The following is a 20,894-nucleotide window of genomic DNA, read 5'->3' as shown; positions in this document are numbered from 1 at the left end:
TAGAGCACAAGTCTGTGAAGTCCTGGGAACCTGCCACTGATTTCCAGTAGGGACATGTTCTGCAAACATCTTTTGAAACTAAAGCAGATGCAGTGCTCTAACAATGTAGCCGTAGGGCCCTCCTCTCTCTCTTAGCCAAAGACTGTTCTAGTGCTCTGTTCAGAGCAGACAGTCTTCTGACAAGAGACAGACAGGCTATGGTGACATAGCTAGGGAAGCTATCTGGAGGGAAGCCTTCTCGTCCCTAACAGTGAATCTGGACAGGGTCCCAGTGCAATTTAGAAGCCCTACTGCTCAGCCTGTCAAGGAGGATTTGGGCCATGGCCAAAGGCAAAAATCTATTTTTCCAGAACTTTCCTGGCACGAACTTGGGAACCTTGTAAGATTGGGACAGATTTTTTTTTCTGGCAGGAATCGGAACTACCTAAATATTGTACTTCTCTTCCTGCACTGCTGTTGCCCAAGTTGTTTAGAGGAATGTTCTGTGCAAGGACTAACCAAAAGGGCTAATTCTTTTTGCTATAAAGCCAGAGCAACACGTTCACCTAACAAAGAAAAGTGTATAAAAGAGAGATGATAGAGATTGTGAGGGTGAACTGAAAGACCGTTTTGCATCACTTAGTTTTTTAAAACTAACTTTTTTTTCTACTACAAATCAGAAAAAGTTTTGAATGAACACTAGACAGCTGCATCTGTCATTTCTACTGTTTTGTCTCCACCATATCCCCTCCCAACATCTCCAATATGATCATTACAGCTGGGGGGAGGTGGGGAGCAGAGTAGTAGTAGATGGACAGCAGAAAGCGGCCCAGCTGTCATGCTTTCCCAAAATGGCATCACCTGTTGCCGCTGGCACAGGCTGGGCTAGACTGATCATTTATCTGACCAATGTAACAGAAAGAAAACAAAACAAAACAAACCAAGCTGAACGGCTAGTCCTACTTGAAATTTTACTAACACTTTGTGAAGAAAGTTGCAGGAATTCCCTCATTTCCACACTAACAGATGTTTTAATTTCAGCAAAGCCATGCAATTCTACTGAGCAAAGTTTACAGATAAAAAGCAAACTTGTTAAACGGAAGTTAGGATTTTCCTCAAGCATGCTGTAGCCCAGGAAAAATCAATCCAAGAGCTTCCACCACTGTGATCTGCTTGAGTTGAAGCTTGTGACATTCTAAATGCATCACAGTGAAATATTGTTTTTCGGTTTGTTTGGGGTTTGGGGGGGGGGGGGGAGGGTGTCTTTTGGAGTCTGGGGTGGAGTTTAATGCTGGTGAAACTGCTGGAATTATTTTTTTCACCAGCGAGCTCTTAGAGAGTTTCAGTGTGTTAGTACCTTTAACTGTAATTTGTGAGCTGCCATTATGAGAGTTACTGTCAGAACTTCTCCCTCCCCCCCCCCCGCCCCCCTCCCTCCGTAACTGCATTGTCAGGATTTTGGTTAATCTGTTATCAGTCCATTTAGGTTTTTAGTAGTTCCTATTCAACATCTGAAAAGGATGAAAAAAAAAATATTTTCAACAGTCTTGCAAGAGAAAGTAAATTCAGTATACCTAACCATTAAACAGAAAATTGCAAAATTTTACTGCCTCAGATCATTTTCATAGCTATTTACTTCTGGAGCAATAAAGTAAAACATAATGACTAATGAAAGTTTAGAAATACCAGATGTATTAAATTTTGAATTAATGCTTTTAAACTAATATGGCATTAACAATGCAAAACAAGTGTGCTACCAAACAATTACTTTAATAAACAATTAAATATATGCAAAACATATGTATTACACTAGCAGTGAGAAATCAGCAAGGCTACTCTCCCAGGTCAAGATGTTAGCCAAATATCAAATTGAACAGTATGTTATCTTTCATAACATTTCTCCTGTCAGAGCCTGGTATATATAACAATTGTTCCTAAAAAGTTTCTTGCATTTTTAAAACACAGATAGCTGGAATCTCGGACAATTTTCATTGTTAATACATAGGTAATCACTATGATACAATCCTCGTGAGATCAAAGAATTTAGAGCAGAATAACTTGAAGAGCTAACAGGATTACATTTCCAAAGAGAAATTCTGGACCTGGTCACATCAGCACCAAAACTACTGCAAACATTAAGATGATCTGAATTTCACCCTTATGGTTTGACAGCTTTGCAGTATAGACTAAGAGTACCCCAAAGCATGCTATTTTTTTGTATTTTTTAAATTAAATCAGTCACTAACATAAATTTGAGTAAAAAGTGTGGGGTTTTTTGTGTAGATTTTTTCCCAGAATATCCCTAGGACTTTTTTCCAGATTTCTACAAAGCCAACTGTCTTTCCACTGACTTCTCTCACTTTTGGATCAAGTATTTAGTAACATACATCTCACTCTAGTGTAACTAAAACACATGACTCGTGACTGCTATTGCATGATCAAAATACGTAAGGACTGTTTAGAACCCGCCCCACACACAGAGATTTTTGCAACAGTTAACAACAGTGGTGTAAAACCAACGATACAACCCAAATTTTAACGTAAAAGTGTTCAGAACACAACTGCAGCCCTCAGGAGTAAAAATGTAAACCAGGAGTGGAGTGGTTTGTTGAAAATACTCAGCAAACACTTCTCAGTATCTCCAAGGTAAAGTGAATAGTGAAATTAAGTGACAGAAACAGGTCACAGACAACAGATGGAGAGACGTATTCTACAAGAGAGGGTCAAATGGAAAGATCAAGCTGTTGTTCAGTAAACACAGAATAATCAAAAGCTAACTATACTAAATTTGAAATTTCACCAGTTTCAGTGTTTGAATTGCATCTCCACCCTGCAGTATGATCTCCTCAAAAAAATCTAAATAAATCAGAAATCTGAACTAACAAAATCTACACTATATGATATATTAATTTCTTTTTTATGTAACTGAAAATTGTGAACCATATAATAGATAAACTGAATGATTTTTAATATCCTGGGATGTTCAGAATGATTACTCATGTTCCTAACGGATGCTTCTTTAACTGTTAAAATAGATTCTGTATAGATTTTTTAAATTGTAGACAGGTTAAAAAAGGTACCAACTGATCATATTCCCAAGCCACTACAAATTTCCCATTAAACCTTGCTTGCCTATTTCAACTATATGTAACTAGTATTGATACAAAGGCTTATTCTTATTATTGTTATTTAGAGTGTGTAAGAATAGAGAAAATACAGAATTTAACATAATTTCCTTTACAGATACTTATTCTTTCAGGTCTCAGCAAGCTGTACATCCACTGTTGACTCTGTTACAGCAGTGACTGGATTATACACTGCAGGTTTACCATCCCCATCTACTATTTGTCCTTGCAGGAAACAAAACACTATATTGTCATTCCAATACAAGAAAGAACTGCACACCTCTGTGTCAGCTTACAACTCCTCTTTGAAAGCTCCACCACACTAACAAGTCAACTATGCTCAGCACGTGTACAACTGTAAATAATAAAACCACTAGAGAGCAACCTTTTTAAGACCAAAAGGGTTCTTTCAGCTTTAAGTTTCCACTCAGCAAAGATAATCAGGTCTGAAAACATGTCTACTAAAGATATCTACAAAACCAGTTCCTGACCATCTTCAGGAGTCATTTTGGTATCAGATAAATTATTGGAAAGAGGACCAGTCTGCTGCATTCTAAATCAACATGTGAGAAATATTGGGTTGTAATTACAGCTGCATACAGATGATAACTAGTGTAAAATTTCTTTACAAGTTCCCCTTTGCCCAATTTAAACTCTCATACATTAAACAAAAACCTCTAAAAAGACTGACAAAGATATGGATATGAGTTGCTTATTTTGAAAATAAAGTTTGAAAGAGAATAAAATCTTGCACCAAATCTCAGTAGATGTTGAGGTGCCTATCTTTTATTACTAGTTAATCCAATCCAATGGTAAATGCTCATTGCATGCCATAACAATAAGGTGCACACACACAGGGGATCATTAAACCTCATGCACATCCTTATACTTTTCAACTTTGGACCCATATTTCAGTAAGTATAGAAGACTGAGAGTATGATCTTTCCAAAGCCTGAGAAAAACAAAGGCAAAAGATTGTCCAGATACAAACATTATCACCAAATTGTTGGCCCCAGGGCTAGATATATTTACAGACCTAGCCGAGGAGCTGTTCAGCCGCACACTCAACTATGATACACAGGAGAGCACAAAGCAGCACGGACTTTACCTTGTACTCATCCAGACTAGAAACATTTAATAACTGGCAGAAAAATAATATAAGTCATCAACAACGGCTTAGTAGTTTTACAGTCCGAAGTCCATGTTTGTGCAGTATTCATAAGAGGCCTGGCATGCCTTAGCTCAAGCTCAAGTTATGCAAATCCTGGCAGACTGATCCACAGAGGTTTTGTGCAAGTTTCATTGCAATTCACATTTCTGCAGTTCCAGTCTCTGCTCACTGAGCTCTGCTTTCTGCTTGTTGGAGTTGGATGAATGGTCCATAGCCAAGAAATTCTTCACAGTTATGGTTACTTAATTCCCTTGTGTACTTGGAATTTACATGTAAAGTATGCATGCATTCATGTGTACTCATACCAGAGGTGTGCATGTGTATACCACATGTATGCACAGAAAGGCAAAACTGTGAGCATCTAACATAGTCAACATTTATAGGAACCTGGCAATGCACAGGAAAATATAATTTTGTTACTACTGATGATAAAGTCACGTGCCCAAGTTTGTGTTCCTAGCATCAGCCTCCTCAGAATGACTGCCACAAACACTTGCATACAAGAATTTAAAACGCTAGTATCCTCTCAAACACATGACTGAAAATCAGATTTCCATCAACATTTGAGCTTGATTTTTATATTGGTTTCAACCAATATTGTTATGATGGAATTTTCATACTGCTTTAGCTAGCACATCTATTCACACATGTGGTCAGTCTAACAAAACAAGACTGTAGATTCAAGAAAAGCAGCTGTGATTGAGTTGTACCTACCTCCAAAAGCTTCCCAACCCACTGGTCACAGGGTAAGTTGCAAATGCCCTTGCAACAGGTGGCACCATTCACTCTCTTGATATCCTGATGTGCTAATTCTTACTTCAGACAAGTCTGGGGAGAAAATCAATGAGTTGTATTCATGCTGAAAGTTTTGCCTCCAGCAATAAGTTTGCATAACTTTATCTCTGGTGAAAATGCACTGGGATGAATAACTCTGAGAACAGACAGAAGATAAGAAAATAGTTTTTTCTTGCTGGTTTTGCTTTCTGTGCTTAAGCAGGACTACTAACTCTGGTACGTCTGATCCTTGGATCTTCCCTTTCTTCTTTCCCAAAATTAAACAACAAAACCACACTTCCTTAGAAAAAGTGTGCTCTCACAGGAGCTAGATCATATTTTGTCCCTCTTAGCCCTCACCTGGGGAGGTGAAGTTAGTGAACTGACTTACTTAACACTGCGACTCCACACTAAACAAACTACTTGTCAAAAGAATGCTGAAAATTAATGCAGCAGGCAACCAAGAAACTTGGGAAATGCTGCAGCTGGAGGTTAATGTGCCAATTGCAACTTCCTAGGAGCCACTGGCACAATGTTTGAGCCCTGCTGACTTCAGAAGTCAGCAGGAGACAGGAACCTATCTAGCACATATGCAACGTATTACCCTGACTATTAGCACAACAGTAGGGGTAAAGATGACAACAAGCCACTCAAATTCTGTCTCTGTCTCTTCCTGGTTTCGGTTGCGATAGAGTTAATTGTCTTCCTAGTAGCTGGTATAGTGCTATGTTTTTGAGTTCAGTATGAGAAGAATGTTGATAATACACGGATGTTTTCAGTTTAAAGTCAAAGATTTTTCAGCTTCTCATGCCCAGCCAGCAAGAAGGCTGGAGGGGCACAAGAAATGGGAGGGGACGCAGCCAGGGCAGCTGACCCAAACTGGCCAAAGGGGTATTCCACATCATGTGATGTCATGTCCAGTATATAAACTGGGGGGAGTGGGGCTAGGGGGATCACTGCTTGGGAATTAACTGGGCATCAGTCAGTGGGTGGTGGACAATTGCATTGTGCATCACTTCTATATTCCAATCCTTTTATTATTATTATTGTCATCTTACTATCATTATTAGTTTCTTCCTTTTTGTCCTATTAAACTGCTCTTAGCTCAACCCACGAGTTTTACTTTTTTTTTTCCGATTCTCTCCCCCATCCCACTGGGTGGGGGGGAAGTGAGTGAGCAGCTGCATGGTGCTTAGTTGCTGGTTGGGATTAAACCACGACAGTGTCCCTCTAGCAAGCTAGTTACTCCATTAGGTTATTATCCTGCTTTGAGCAGCACTTCTCCAGTATAGACTTGCTCTATAGTTGCCCAGGCTCCAGAAATGAATGCATCCATTTTGGAAACAGTGGTTGAAAACAGAGATCCTCAGAACATTATTTTCCTAATTCTAGTGTCTGGGTTTTTTTCAGATCCTTTTAGATTAACGGTGTTCCCACAAAATTTTTGTACCTCCAAAAGCGTCAGAAAAAAAACCCAAACAGACAATTTTCAACTTAAATATGTTTCCAGTTCCATAACAATGGCCATGTTTGAGCTATTTAAAGTAATTAAGAAACTAATATTGCTTCAGTCATTCAGATACAAGCTGAAACTGGAATGTCAAATCATCTAACTTTGGGAAGGCACAGCTGAAAGATGTGTGGGGGAAAAAACAGGAGAGTTTTTGTTCTCCAACTCCTAAAGGAGAAGTCCAAGTCCAAGCTGCTTCCTTGAAGTCAGAGAGTAGCCCTTAACTTCATGCGAGTCTAGATACTGCTTTTTACTTATAACTACCTACCACTGAGTCAAATATATATAAATGCAAGTGTACGTCAGAAAATGAGACATTTTATGTACAAAAGGCATATCAAGAAGCAGTGGAGTTTCTCTGTAGAAGACTGTGACTGTTGGCAATTTCACTTAGAGTGGTCCCTTTGAACTCAAGTCCATGATTGTAGTATATGATTTTCTAGTTAATATCTTTTATCTTTTTCTCCTTAACTCTTTTGTAGGTATAGTACCCCCTGACGTGTAGCTAGAACCTGAATGCCCCAAGGGAGACAGATTTCTTATGCAACCCTTCATTTCTGCCACATTTTTAGTATTTCTGTAAAGACTACAGATCTGCAAATATCATGTCCTTTCTATTGCATACTGAACTTCTGAAAGGATAATTGTCAAAAAGAAAGATAACTTCACAGAGATCCAGATTTAACAAGGTATTTTAGGGAAAGAGGTTTCATGGTTTGGTTTGGGGTTTTGGGGTGGTCTGTTTTAGAAATACTTGACCGTTTTTCTTTAGGAAGACAAAGAGGGAAAACAGCAAAGGGACATACTGGCAAACATTTCAAAGTATGGTAAAGTTAGAGTAACAATAGTTCTTCAAGAATCCAGGCAGCTTCCCTAGCCTTTGATTCTGCATCCTCATTACGCAGCAGGAAAAGAACAAATTTATATCAAGGAGCTATAAAAGTCTGAAAGGCATGAAATTTAGTTCAGTTTACAGTGGCTTTTCTAAGGAGATAAAACTGAGTTCCACTAAATAAAGAATCTGGAATTGCAAGCCAAGGTGAAAAAATATGGTCTTACAAAAAAGATTGCCTCTAAACCCCATTTGTATTAATTGTGATATTTTTTCCAAATTTTTGCATGAGCACTGCAAATGTGATCTTTAACAAATGATTTACTACAGTCAAGGTAGCCAACAATCCTCATTTATTAAGATTCTAAGTTATTAGTTTCACTCAGTTTTTTTTTTTTAGATAGAAATGCTACCTCAAACTGATTTTAACAATGTTTTTCGATGAAATTTATTAGAAAAACAAGACTACAGAAAAATAGTGTATTTGCCTATATAAAAATTAATTACATTTTATTATGTTTCTGAACCAACATGAATGAAGGCCAGGATATTTGGTAGAGAAATTTGACTTTATCATAAAATCTTCTCCAAGTTTATAACAACTATTTGTAGAGGCTGGCAGCTGTATGCAATGCCTATTTTGTTTTCAGTGAATTGATATGTGGGTTTTATTGACATAACTTGAAAGGTCTTTCCTTTACCTCCCTTCAAACTGTCAAAGTGGTCCAGGAAGATGACCTGAGAAAAGTTCCTAGTTTACCCTGACCAAGATGCTGTTGGACCAGAACACGTAGAGAGGGAGGCAAGAAATTTTGCAAAGGTTTTCCTTTAGTCCCGTATCAACTGTATACAAAAATGACATTTCACCAAAAGATACTAAAACTGAAGTTTTCAACCAGTACCAATTTGTTTAAGCACATCACCAGAATGCAAGTTCAAATTTATGCTTATATTCTACAAGAGCTCATGACAAACATTTTCAATTCCCAGTATTTCTGGCTAAGTTAGATGTCACAGCCATTACAAAATGTAAGTCCTCCATCTTGTCACACAAAGCAGGACAGAATGACATTTTAAAATCAGCTTTCCCAAAACAGAAAGTACATAGCAGTGACCTTGCATTATTTAACCTTCATTGCCATTCACTGGATAACAATTAGTACTCTGGGGTATCAGTCCTGAAAGTCTACAGTGTTAATGCTCACCATTGCCAATCTAGACAAAAGCACTCCTTATAGCTCAGTTTCATTAGGAAATGCTGCCACACCTTATGCTCCTCCAACAGGCATGTTGATTCTTGCAGAGGTACACACACTGTTCCATAAAACAGCCTCACAAAGATGCATGGTACACAATGCAAAGCAGATCCACTTACAATGAAATGCATTCATGGTAAATTTTTGGTGTGCATGACCAATAGAGAGTACACAGTTTTTCCTTTTACTACAGAAAAGAACATGAGGAAACTTTGACCTATTGATGTTTAAGTCACTCCACATTCCTTAAAGCATCCAGATACCATAGCAAATAACAGTAAAGAAAACTTATATGGTATCCAAAGATGAAGCATGAGAGCAGCTTTCAAAATCAAAGCTGTCTACTGCAAGTTCTGTTATCCATTTTCACAACTCTGAGCCTGTGCAGCTAAAAACAAAACTGACACATTAAATCACAAAAAAGCTACGTTATCTATGTTATACACTCCACAAAAGAGACTGTTAGATGTGGAAGAGAGGAAAAAACCCAAAACAACCCCAACCCCAAAAAAAAGCCACAACCACCCAGACCTTTTTATGGTAAATATGTAATAATTCATGTCTCTAAGATTACAGTTCTTCCTTTCAAGTTGAATGGACTAGTGGAACAGGTTCAGAAATTACTAGGAAGGAATTTACAAATACTTACATACAGCAACACATGATTGTAATCCCCACTCTCCTTCAGAAACAAAGCTGACACCACATGTTCAAAGCTTATCCTGCTCAGAGCCTTCTATGGAAAAGGAAGTGCAGCAAAGAAGCCATAGGGTTCAGTACAAGCCTACAGCCACTATCTGTCATGCATGTGGCTCAGAAGCAAAACTTACCATCACCCTAAAATATTCTTTTTGCAGACATATATTTAATGACCCCAAATAATGCAGTATGCAACAGTATTACCCTTCTATGGCCTTTTATTTCAAAAATAACAAAATTACTTCATTCTTTCTCATGAAACACTATCAAATAATATATTTCAAGTGAAATTACACATTTTAATATATCAATGACTTAGTGGCTAACTGAAGTAAAATCCAGATCTCATGTATCAAGAAATGACATATCAGAAGAGTAACAGTGCCAGACAAGTAATGAATAGATACGAATTACTTTCAGCTGAAAATAGGCTCAATTTTTCTCTAAAGGATGCTAGGAGGTGCTTCTTCCAGTTAATAAGTCATACATTAACTGAACAATACTAGTAGCTAAATTACTCATATTACCAACATAATGTCATCACTTAAAAATTAATATTCAAACTACCTCTAAGCACAGAAGTACCAATCAACTCTAGTAACAACAGCTATTCTTATAACCACAGTGTTTCTATTACTAAGGAACATTATCACCTTTTTATGTCATTCTCAGCAATAGCAGCTACTAGAACCAAACTCTGAGGCAGATTAATATGCAGAGATATTAATCAACAGGGCTAATACTGTAAATCATTCCAAATTTCCATTTATTGTAAAACATAACATATAGCTCTATGAATAGTGAAAGGAAGAAATGTAGAAACTCAAAGCAAGATGGAGATTAAGGTAATTAAATACAAAAGCAAAAGCAATTGCCATGCTTCTTTTAAAAACTCATTGTTTTTTCCTTATACTTCAGAAAACTATTCTAAAGTGTCTGAATTAATTTTTTTTATTTAATTAAAAGACCAAATCCAAACCCTTCAATTTTAAACAAATTTGAGGACTGGGGATTTAAAATTCATTTATATAAATGATGAACTGGGAATTTATTTTTTCCAATATTTACATATAAATGCTGTCTCTATTATTCACTGGATAAACACTGACATCCATTCTTACCATGCCAGAAATGCATGTCCTCAAACAAGAAGAGGCCTGTGTTTATAACATCACATTGCATTGTTGGTTTGTTTGGGGTTTTTATATTTGTCTGAATAGTGCCCGTTTCTGTTCCAGAAAGTCCATCAAACTTTGATTTGGTTCAAGATAATAAGGAAAACCAGCAGATGTCATTATTTTAATTAAACCCTAAGATGTGGATTTAGGTAAGGAAATCAGTGTTTCAGTTAACAGAATCTTAGAGTGATACCAATTAATTTTGCAGGTATCCCACCTTTTCAATGGGATCAATTCACAGTATATCAGGTGGCAGGGCAAGTTGCAATAAAAACAATGACAGCATAAGAAGTATGAACTGAAATGCTCTTTGCTAATCTACCTACTAGATATCAAATAAAAAAACAAATCAGTTATAAGAAAGTTGTAAAAAAGATGCTTATACAACAGTAACTCCAATTACAGTTTTAATGATGTCACTTCTTTCTTCTAACTCTGGAAAAAAAGGAGCAATTCATTGGTTTAAGTTCAAGCCTCTCTAAATGAATTAAAAACCTCACAGCAGTCAAAAGTCTGTAAAATTGTTCAAAAGCCCATGAAAGGAATGCTAAATAGAATACCAAGTAGACTGAGCTGTAATGAAGCCTGTTGATTTTTTGACCTACAGCAGACCGCATTGTTCTTCACTGAATATGTACATTCCCTATGGAAGAGAGTGTCTGGTCAATGAGAATTATTTGATTAACTACCATAGGAGACCCAAAAGATGCACTCACAGTTGTTTCCCCTCCCAAATTCCATCTCATAGAATATATAATTTATAGTTTAATGGAGCACTTGGCACAAACCTTTCTGGAGTATCCCATAATCATAGGACTGACATTGGTTCACTGCATGAGAAGTATTTTTCCAGAAAGTTAAAGAATATGATTAAAATACACTTACCATCAATTATTCCTACTCAGCAAATTACTTAATATCATTCTACAGCTGCCTTGAATTACTAAATTAATGTTTACACAGAATCAAAATCTTTTGTGATAAAGTAGCCTTGGCATTGTGCACTCTAATTTAAGCTAGAAATATTTCCACTGAGTATCAAATGCAATGGCGCAATGTGTAAAGAAAACTGAAATGGGGGTGGGGTTGGAAGAAAGAAACTTCCAGTAATAATTTCAACACTATCTTTCAACTGCATGAATTTTAAAACAAAAAGTGTAACTTTTAGGTTTTCTTAATGTTACTATGGCAACCTTCAGTGCATCAAGTGGAAGTGTTCTAGGGCTGCAAAAAAGCTCCTTGACCTTTGGCAAAATTTTAAATTCTCCAGAAGTGCTCTCCCTGTAGTGTCCTATGGCTCAGATGAAACTTAAGCAGATAAAACTCTGCCTTTTCAGCTATATCTGTTGAATTTCATTTGAGTCGCTAGTACTACACACAGAACAAAAATCCTGGTCCAGTATTATTTAATATGAATAAATCTCAAGTTTATTTATACTTAAGTGGCTTAGCATTGCTATTAGTAGTCTAAAAACTAATTTCCAACTGTCGTGGTTTAACTCCAGCCAGCAACTAAGTACCACGCAGCCACTCACTCACTTCCCCCATCCATGGGGAGGAACTTGGGAAAAAAGGTAAAACTTCTGGGTTGAGATAAGAACGATTTAATAGAGCAGAAAAGAAGAAATTATAATGATAAGGATAACACTAATAAAATGACAACGGTAGTAATAAAAGGATTGGAATGTACAAATGATGCACAGGGCAATAGCTCACCACCCGCCGACCGACACCCCGCCAGTCCCCGAGCCGTGATTCCCTGCCCCCTCCACTTCCCAGTTCCTATACTAGATGTGACGTCCCATGGTATGGAATACACCGTTGGCCAGTTTGGGTCACGTGCCTTGGTTGTGTCCTGTGCCAACTTCTTGTGCCCTGGCTGGGCATGAGAAGCTGAAAAATCCTTGACTATAGTCTAAACAGTACTGAGCAACAACTGAAAACATCGGTGTGTTATCAACATTCTTTGCATACTGAACTCAAAACATAGCACTGTACCAGCTACTAGGAAGACAGTTAACTCTATCCCAGCTGAAACCAGGACACACCACCAATTAACTTTAACACTCAGGATCCTTGCAGTCTGCAATGCCTTTATTCCTGGAGCTAACTCTCCTACTGCCCCTTTGAAAGTATGCGCTCAAAGAGAGATAAAAAACCCACACATACACACACACACAAATGCTCCATTTTGCAATAGACTGTCTTCAAGACCATGCAAACGTCCGGAACAAATTTCACAAGAAAAAGATGATTCAAACCCAGTTGAACCTGGAAAACAAGATCTAACACAATGCGATTTTGCCAGCTATGGATCATACTAGGCTAACCTGACAGCTTTTCTTCAATAGATTTTCAATACGACATAAGTGAGGTACAAAGAAAATTTTATCTAACAGGATTTTAGGAAAGCATTACAGATGGTGTCACATCAGAGCTAGTAGTAAAGTCAAAAGTGAGGATTAGCAGCAGAATTTAAAACATGCAATGAATTAAAGAGGTGAAGGGAGAAGGAAAATGACAGCAGTGAAAGGGAAAGCACCTGGTAACAAACAGGTTATTTTGAATACCTCAAGGATTATTCTCGTTAAGTATTTCATGCAATACTCTCATCAAGGGCATGGACACAAATAAGAGTGAGTGGCACTACTTTTAATAAAGAGGAAGATGAAGCTATCAGGGAAATCTTGAGGACCACTGTAGGAGAAGCAGCAAAATTCAATAGGATAAAAAGAAAGTAATTTACTTGTCTAACTTGGAATTCATGCATGGAAAGCATCTGAAGAAAGGATGTGCAGGAAAGGAAAATTGATCATGAAAAGAGTATGACCTATCAATGTGATACAGCCACAAGAGAATCTAATATGACCTTAGGACACACCAACAAAGAAAAATAATATAACCGTACAAGACGTTCTCTGGATCAATGCATATCACAGTCATCAACTGTCTCCAAGAAAGAGTTATTTAAACTAGAATTGGCACACAAAAGGACCCCTATACTGAACAGGAAAACAAAGAGCTGACAATAAGGGGTTTTTTTCATGGGTTTTGGGGGTTTGGTGGTTGTTTTGTTTTGGTTTTTTTTGAGAGGGGGGAGGTTAAATCTAAACAGAAGAATTGTTACAAGTAGGGCCAAGGCATACACAGCTTTAAAGAACTACTTTGATGCTAAAGTACAATGCTGACAAAAGAAGAAAAAAAACCCCACAAAACAAAACAAACCAAAACCAACAAACCAAACAGTTATTAGCTGGCTGTGAGTAAATTAGGCTAGAAATGAGAAAAATCCTAACCATTATGTTGTCCTAAAAGTGGATTCTTTTATGCAGTGTGCAAGCCAATAACACACAGAGTCGAGGTATTTTCAAATTAATTTCATTGATGCGCATGAATGGGTGCCTGTCTCAAGACAGCACACCTTTGTCTCAAAAATTCCCACATTTATATACTTAAGTAATACATATTCATTATTATTTCCCTTAATGATTGGTTCATTCTTCTTCACCCCTCATGTAAATTAGTGTGCAGACTGTCTTCTTTCTTCATTGTCTTCTTTTGAGTAGGTGCTATCATTTCAGTAGGTGGTCAATGAGTCAGTGGTCACAATCTCCCCCTGTAGGAATTATGTTTTACCTACTTCTTCCCTAATCTTGGCAGTTCCAAGTGGTTCTTCAGGGTTTATTGACCATACCACAATCCATTACCTTTTCTGACATAAACATAAAGCCCCACTGTCTAGTAGTTAGTTCCTAAATGCAAAATCATGTCTAGTTATTGTTTCCCTATTTTAAATATTAACTGATTGGGGCCATACACAGGACTTTAGCAGCTCCCTGGTTATTTCAATCATATTATACATATTAATTGATAACAATTAGATCAGTTATGTCTTCCACAGTTTTCCTGACTGCTTTACACATAAAGCTCACTAAAATAGCGAAAGGAATTACATGACATGGAATTTGCAGTATTAGGGGACAAAACTTGACGACATTAAAAGTTCCTTCTAATTGGGTTTATCCATCACCTTATATCATGTTAGGAAAAACTAGTAACCTCTTTTTACACATAGAAACCAGAAAGTAGCATATGTAGCTGATTTACATTTAAAACTTGTCTTCTGCAGTAGAGGTCAATCATTCTGTCCAAAACAGTGACCTCAGGGAAAAAACTTGCCATGACACATACAGAAAACACACTGTTCAGACACAAACCTTTTGAATCAGCAGCATATTTTCAGCATTATCAGTTCCTCATTATTCTGAGACTATTTGTAGACATCTTTTAGCATCTATCTATGGAAAGAAATACTCGTGGCAAATGCAAAATAAAACTTTTCCTGATGAGTGGCTGACCTAAAACTTCATAGTCTTTAACATACTGAGCACTCCTTGTTCACAACTCATTATCTACAATACATTCCAAAGTGTCAAGTAAATACAGTGAAAACAATGAATTACGGTTCTTGCTCTACAAAGGAAGATGTTGGAGATAGATTAGCAATATTGTGTGTAGATATTATCACTTACCAGTAATCCCTGGAGTATAAATTAATGTGTTTTTAATACACACATCACCTGTTTATTTCAGGGAAAAATAGATACCAAAAAGAAATTTTCTCTTCTTCCATCCCTGTTTCGTACCACTATTTTTTTTTATTTAACTCTTAGCCTCCTCTTCCACTGCTATTTACACTTCCTTTTTTTTCGGTGCTCATAACTCTCTTTCTCCCAAGCCCATTCCACTCTGCTTTTATCTATGTAGTACTGGACAACATTTTAAATGCCCAAACCCCCCCCAAAAGTTCATCCCTCTCAACAGGTATTTATCTAGACCCAGTGCAGTGTTACTGCCACTGCTATCACATATATATCACTTCAGTCACTATTAAGTTGCCCTCTCTTGATTCTGTGATGAATGTGGACCTTGCAGCTCTCCACAATGTAACAGTTTCCATCAGAATTTTTAAAAACATTGTGGGTAGGCCCATCTTTCCTCACCATCACAGAGCTCCAAGTCACAGTGAAATAAGGGGACCATGAAGATTTCCAAGCCAACCTTTGCCAGGGAGCCCATGTAGGTGGGAATAGCGCTGCATGTGAACCTGCCACCTATGTCACAAACACAATATGTGCACTTTCATGGAGCCTGCTCAAGAAAAAGTGCCATACACCAGACCCCAGGACCAGAACTCAGTTTGGCGCTCTGTAGTTGTTTCCCTCACTAGAGCCCAGGCTTTCACTGCAAACAGCTTTGTAAAATTGGCAAGCTTTCCAAAGCACAAAAACATGGGGCAATTCATTGGTCTTCCGTAATGTGAAAAGACTGTCCCTGTGCTTCTCTTCCAGCCTATGCAAGCAAACCATGTGAACAGTGTGGTTCTCCATTTGAAAAAATATTGCCTCATTTGCACTTTAGCTTTCATCTGGAAATAAAAAATTACAGATACAACCTAAGAAACAATTTATTAAGTGTACACATCACTCTGAAATAAGGAAATCTCTCTAAGCCTATTAGGCCTATCTGAAAAAGAATATATTTTATACATACTTAGTGAGCAAAGAGAAAAGGAAAAGACTCTCATGTTTGCAAAATCAACAGTAATTTGACCCTCTGTCTCTCTCCAATTTGTCTTACTGCTGATGGAAAGGTTCTCTCTTAGAGGGCACTTGGCCTTTCATCTGACCAATGGACATTAGGAACACACGAATGTTACAATGCTTATGCCTATGAGAATTTTTTACAAACATAGAGGTGGATGCTGTCACCAACCCCTTAACGATCAGCACAGCCATTCATCCTGTGTACTGAATGAGACAGGATGGGAAGAGAGACAGAATTTGAGAAAGTCCACACTTACTATTTCCATGGCCTTATTCTTTGAATCATCGCCAGGAAGTAAAAGACTGAAAAAAGGCAGGGGTTTCACCTGTCCCACTCTGTTCTGGATCAGATCACAAAGCTCCTTCATTTACCCAGGTCACCTATTCTGAAGTGTTACCACAGATCTCTGCCTTCCAACTGTTCTGAGGTATTTTGAAGAATCCCTCTCTACAATGCTTCTCCTAAAGTCTGTGTGGCTGGTAAGGCCTGCTTTATATAGGAGGAAAAATGAGTTAAAATTCTGAGGGCTGCTCTGCCACTTGTATTTGTTTCAGTCTGTGCTCATGCTATGCTCCAAAGAAACTGATAAAAGCAAAAGAGCAGGTACATTCTGTATTGTTATTCTGTCAAAACTGCATTAGCGATGAGAAATAAATCTCAAGGTGCATTACTTTGTTAAGCATGAAAAGAAAATCATCTCTTTCTAAAGTCCAGTTACTCTCTTATTTCTAAAGCAGCTTCACATTGTAGAACTGCCCTATTTTTGAGTCACCAGTGCAAGAAACTTCAGGTTTGTGCTGGGAAGAGTTTGGTTTTTTTCCTCTGGGATGATCACAACATGCAGTAGAACATCCCGTGACTCACAGCAGATTAGGATTTTAGTAGTTTATCAAATCTGTGTAACATCCTGTTAAGACATATAAACAAAACAACAGCACCCCAACAACAACAACCACACACCACCACACCTCCCGCCAAAGCAACAGACAGGAAAAATAAAAGCCAGCAACATTCACACTTGATACAAGAAGAACCAGCCTACTGCAGGGAGGCTTATTTGGAAATGTGCCAGGGAATCCTGGCACCTTTGTCCTTCAGAACAAAACAGCTGGAAAGTGACAAGAAGGTGATAGACAAAGATATGGTCAACCAAGGGTCTGGCATTTTTCAGAAGCATTACAATTTTTCTATTATTCATATCTTCTGATTCATTTCTGTCAGTTACATTATCAACCCACTGCTAGTTCACAGTACATCATTTTAACAAGGAAAAGCAGGTACTTGGAAATCAAGAATGCAGCTCTTTAACGCAGAACTGTACACTGAGTTCACCTGATGAAAACAATCTATCTTGTACAGGGGCAAAGAACCACCATCACCTTTGTTTCTTCATAAATAGCCTACAAACACAACACACACTTCCCCCAAGCTAAGTATGCATTTCAGAGGAGTGAAAGGGAGGCAGCAAAATGTTTTCACATCCTTATTTTTAGTACTCAGTTCTCACTTCTCTTGTACTCCCAGGTTTTCTAACATCTCTCACATACTACGAAGTTCATCCACTCATCTTTGCCCCAGTAGAATAAGCCAGATTCTATGTCCCTGAAATCAAAGTGTTGCTCCCTTCTTTTATGAGGAGAGTGGACTCTGTTTCCTAAAAAGAATTTACATAATCTAACTAGAAGTTTTTCTATGGATGGCCATGGCCTCCCTGATCTCAGCCATAGATTACCAACCATCCCTGGGATTGTGAAACTACACTGGGAGCTGAATCATCTGACTTATTCAAACTTCAGTCCGGCTGATCCAGCTCTGCACCCCGTCACCTTGCCATTTGATCTGACACAAGGGAAAGGGTTGCAAGAAAAGGATCAGCCTTCTGGAGTCAGGTGTGTGTGGATTACACACATCATGTGTAAGGAAAATAATTTGAATGCAGGTGAAGGGCTAGCAAAACTGCAAACATTAGAGCAACCTGGTTTTCATCATAGAAAGTAAGAACATTAAATGCCTGCTCACACACAGATTTTGATTTATCTCAATTGCTGAGACTGCATGCTGGAGAGTTGTAAAGAAGTTTAAAAAATAGCACTGGGGGGAGGGGATGGACACCAAACCCAAACCTGTCTACACTTTGCAATTTAGAAGCAAAAATAAACTATCTGATCTCTTCTCAGCCACAGGAAGAGGAGCAGATTTTGAGAAGGGAGCAGCAGTATGTTTCTTCTCAGCATTCTTGAAATGCTGACTAGAACGGACCAGTGAGGCTGAGATGTGGTGGTGCAGCAAACAGGACTACTGGTGACAGGCAATGCAACCTCTAGCAAAACATTGCTAAGGCTTCCCTAAGTACAACATCTGCTTTAAGTAGGAAAAGAGGTGCAGACCTTAGAAGCTGAACAATGAGACCCCCTGTGAACATGAAGTACAAAACACAAAGCAGTACAACTGGAGGAGGAAGAAGGTGACTGGCTACCTCAGCAGCTGCTCAGCTAGGACTATAGCAAGTTGTATTCTTCAGAGACAGTGGTCTTTACTATGTATTGTTCAGTTTTAAGTATTTTAACCATTTGTTATACTCAAAAGCTAGTTATGGGCAAACCCAAAACATACCTTATATGTAAAGCCAAAACTTTTTTTGTTAGTACAACTGAAATCTTAACAGTCTAGTCAAAGAATCATTATTAGTCCAACTTCATTACATAAAAAGGAAAAGAAAATACACAGAAAAAAAGAAGTCTTAAAACTTTCAAGTTAAAATTGTTATGCACACAGTTGCTAGTACCCACCTCTTTCCCCACTGTTATGCTTACCCTTGCTCTGTTCCTCTGGGTCCTAATGTCAACAGCTTCAGTGTGGCCATGGGAGATGTAGTGAGTTTTATGAATGCCAGGTCTTCCACTAGGAAGAATATGACATTGGTGGTTTCTTCTTCGTCACTCCAGGATCTGATTAGGGTCATTTCTACATGTTTCCTAACACATTTTTTACACACTGCTTTTTCCTCATTGGTCTGCAAGTTCATGTTTTATATAAATTTACTATATAAGGCATTCTTTACATATGTTAGATACTATTTCTTTGTTATCCCTAAAGCTGATTTTGTCAAATTCCCATACTTGCATTTCTTTTTGGAGGTTTTTTTAGTCCTGAGGGTCTCCAATGTTAGCTTGTGTCTGCCTCCTATCATCCCCTACTTGTACTCTATTACACTGCATCCTATGCTCCCACTTTCAAGGCCTCTGCTGTCATACAAGCCCTGCATTTCTGCATTACTCTAGAGTCATAAATAACTCATTCTACACAGAATAACTACTTGCTACTATTATCTATAAGCAAACTAATTTTGTACCATGCAAAGATATGCATAAATAAAACAAATCAGGCACAGCCACCTGGTCAGATGAAAAATTGTTGTCATAGCAAGTCCAAGTTAAAACACCAGGGAAGTCACAATGAGTTCAGACAGACAAAGTCTGAGAAGCCTCAGTCCAAGGGCCTTGCAAACTTAGTACAGAGCTTGGGGCCTGTAGCCAGCAATGGCAATACGCTATTACTGTGCTACAGGACTACACATTTCAATCCCAGTCAACCACACCAGTATAATATCAGTTTCACATTAAGACTAAGCTTCATTACTTCAGCAGTCCCTGGCAGGAATTTGTTCCTAGCCTAGCTAGTACACAAGCATAGGGACCTCTTCTTTCAGAAACAGCAATGGACAGGAACACCAGTGGCACTGTAGCATAGAGCAAAGAGAAGCAGAAAATCCACCTAGGAAGCTTTGCACAGCAACTTCTCTCATTTACGCTCCTGTTCCAGATACACATCAAAATTCTAACTGACTTTAAGCAGTATTTTTCTACTAAACCTGATTTAGTAAACAAATAACTTAAAATCATTTACCAAGACCTAAATTGCTAAAATGCCTTCTATTGGCTTTCTGAGAGCATTTGATGTAAAGGCTCCCTGAGAAATGAAAAGTGCTGAGCATCTAATTTGGAAATTTTGTTTCTCTTGGGCTGCCAGGCACTACCCTTAATTTCAACCGTTGGCAGTAAACAACTTCAATGCGAGGGCTATTAAGAAACGATCATTCAGAGTAAGCCTCATGGGTGACAGAGGCTATGTTGCCAGGATTCCATTTAAAACTGAACAGACACAAATATGGAGAAAGTGCCACTCAGCCGCATGGCTTAAGACAGAAATAAATACCTGGATAACAAAACTTAATATTCTGATTTATGTGCGTGTGATTATATTAAGTATGTGTCATTAAACTTGTGAATAATCTATCAGAGACTCTATTATGACATGTGGACATGCCACTGAACTTAAAAATAATTCCTAAACAGTTTTAAGTCCTACTCGTAGAATGTTTTAATATGAAAATAGAAGGGTTCTTTCCACCCACCATCCTAGTCTCGATCTTTTAATTCCTGTTTCTTTTATAAAAATCCAAAGAGATTTTGTAACACAAAAATGAAACTGGTTTAGATATGGTAATAATCTAATGCTTTTTATCCTATATGTATGCAGAAATACTAGAAGTTAAACACTTCTAAGCCTTCTCCCTTACTCCCCTGAATACTCCCACAACAATTCTTTAAAACTCTGCTGTGGATTTTGAGGCAGAGTAATGCTGTGGCTGTTTCATGGCATTGCCTAAGGCTGCAAATGCTTTCAGTCCTCAAACACTATCCATCAAAGTTTTTAGAAGTTTCTCAGTTCTTTGTTTAGCCATCACATGGAGTCTCACACAC

Source organism: Accipiter gentilis, chromosome 8, assembly GCF_929443795.1.
Source record: "Accipiter gentilis chromosome 8, bAccGen1.1, whole genome shotgun sequence".
Lineage (NCBI taxonomy): Eukaryota > Metazoa > Chordata > Aves > Accipitriformes > Accipitridae > Astur > Astur gentilis.
This window is presented reverse-complemented; position numbering follows the sequence as displayed.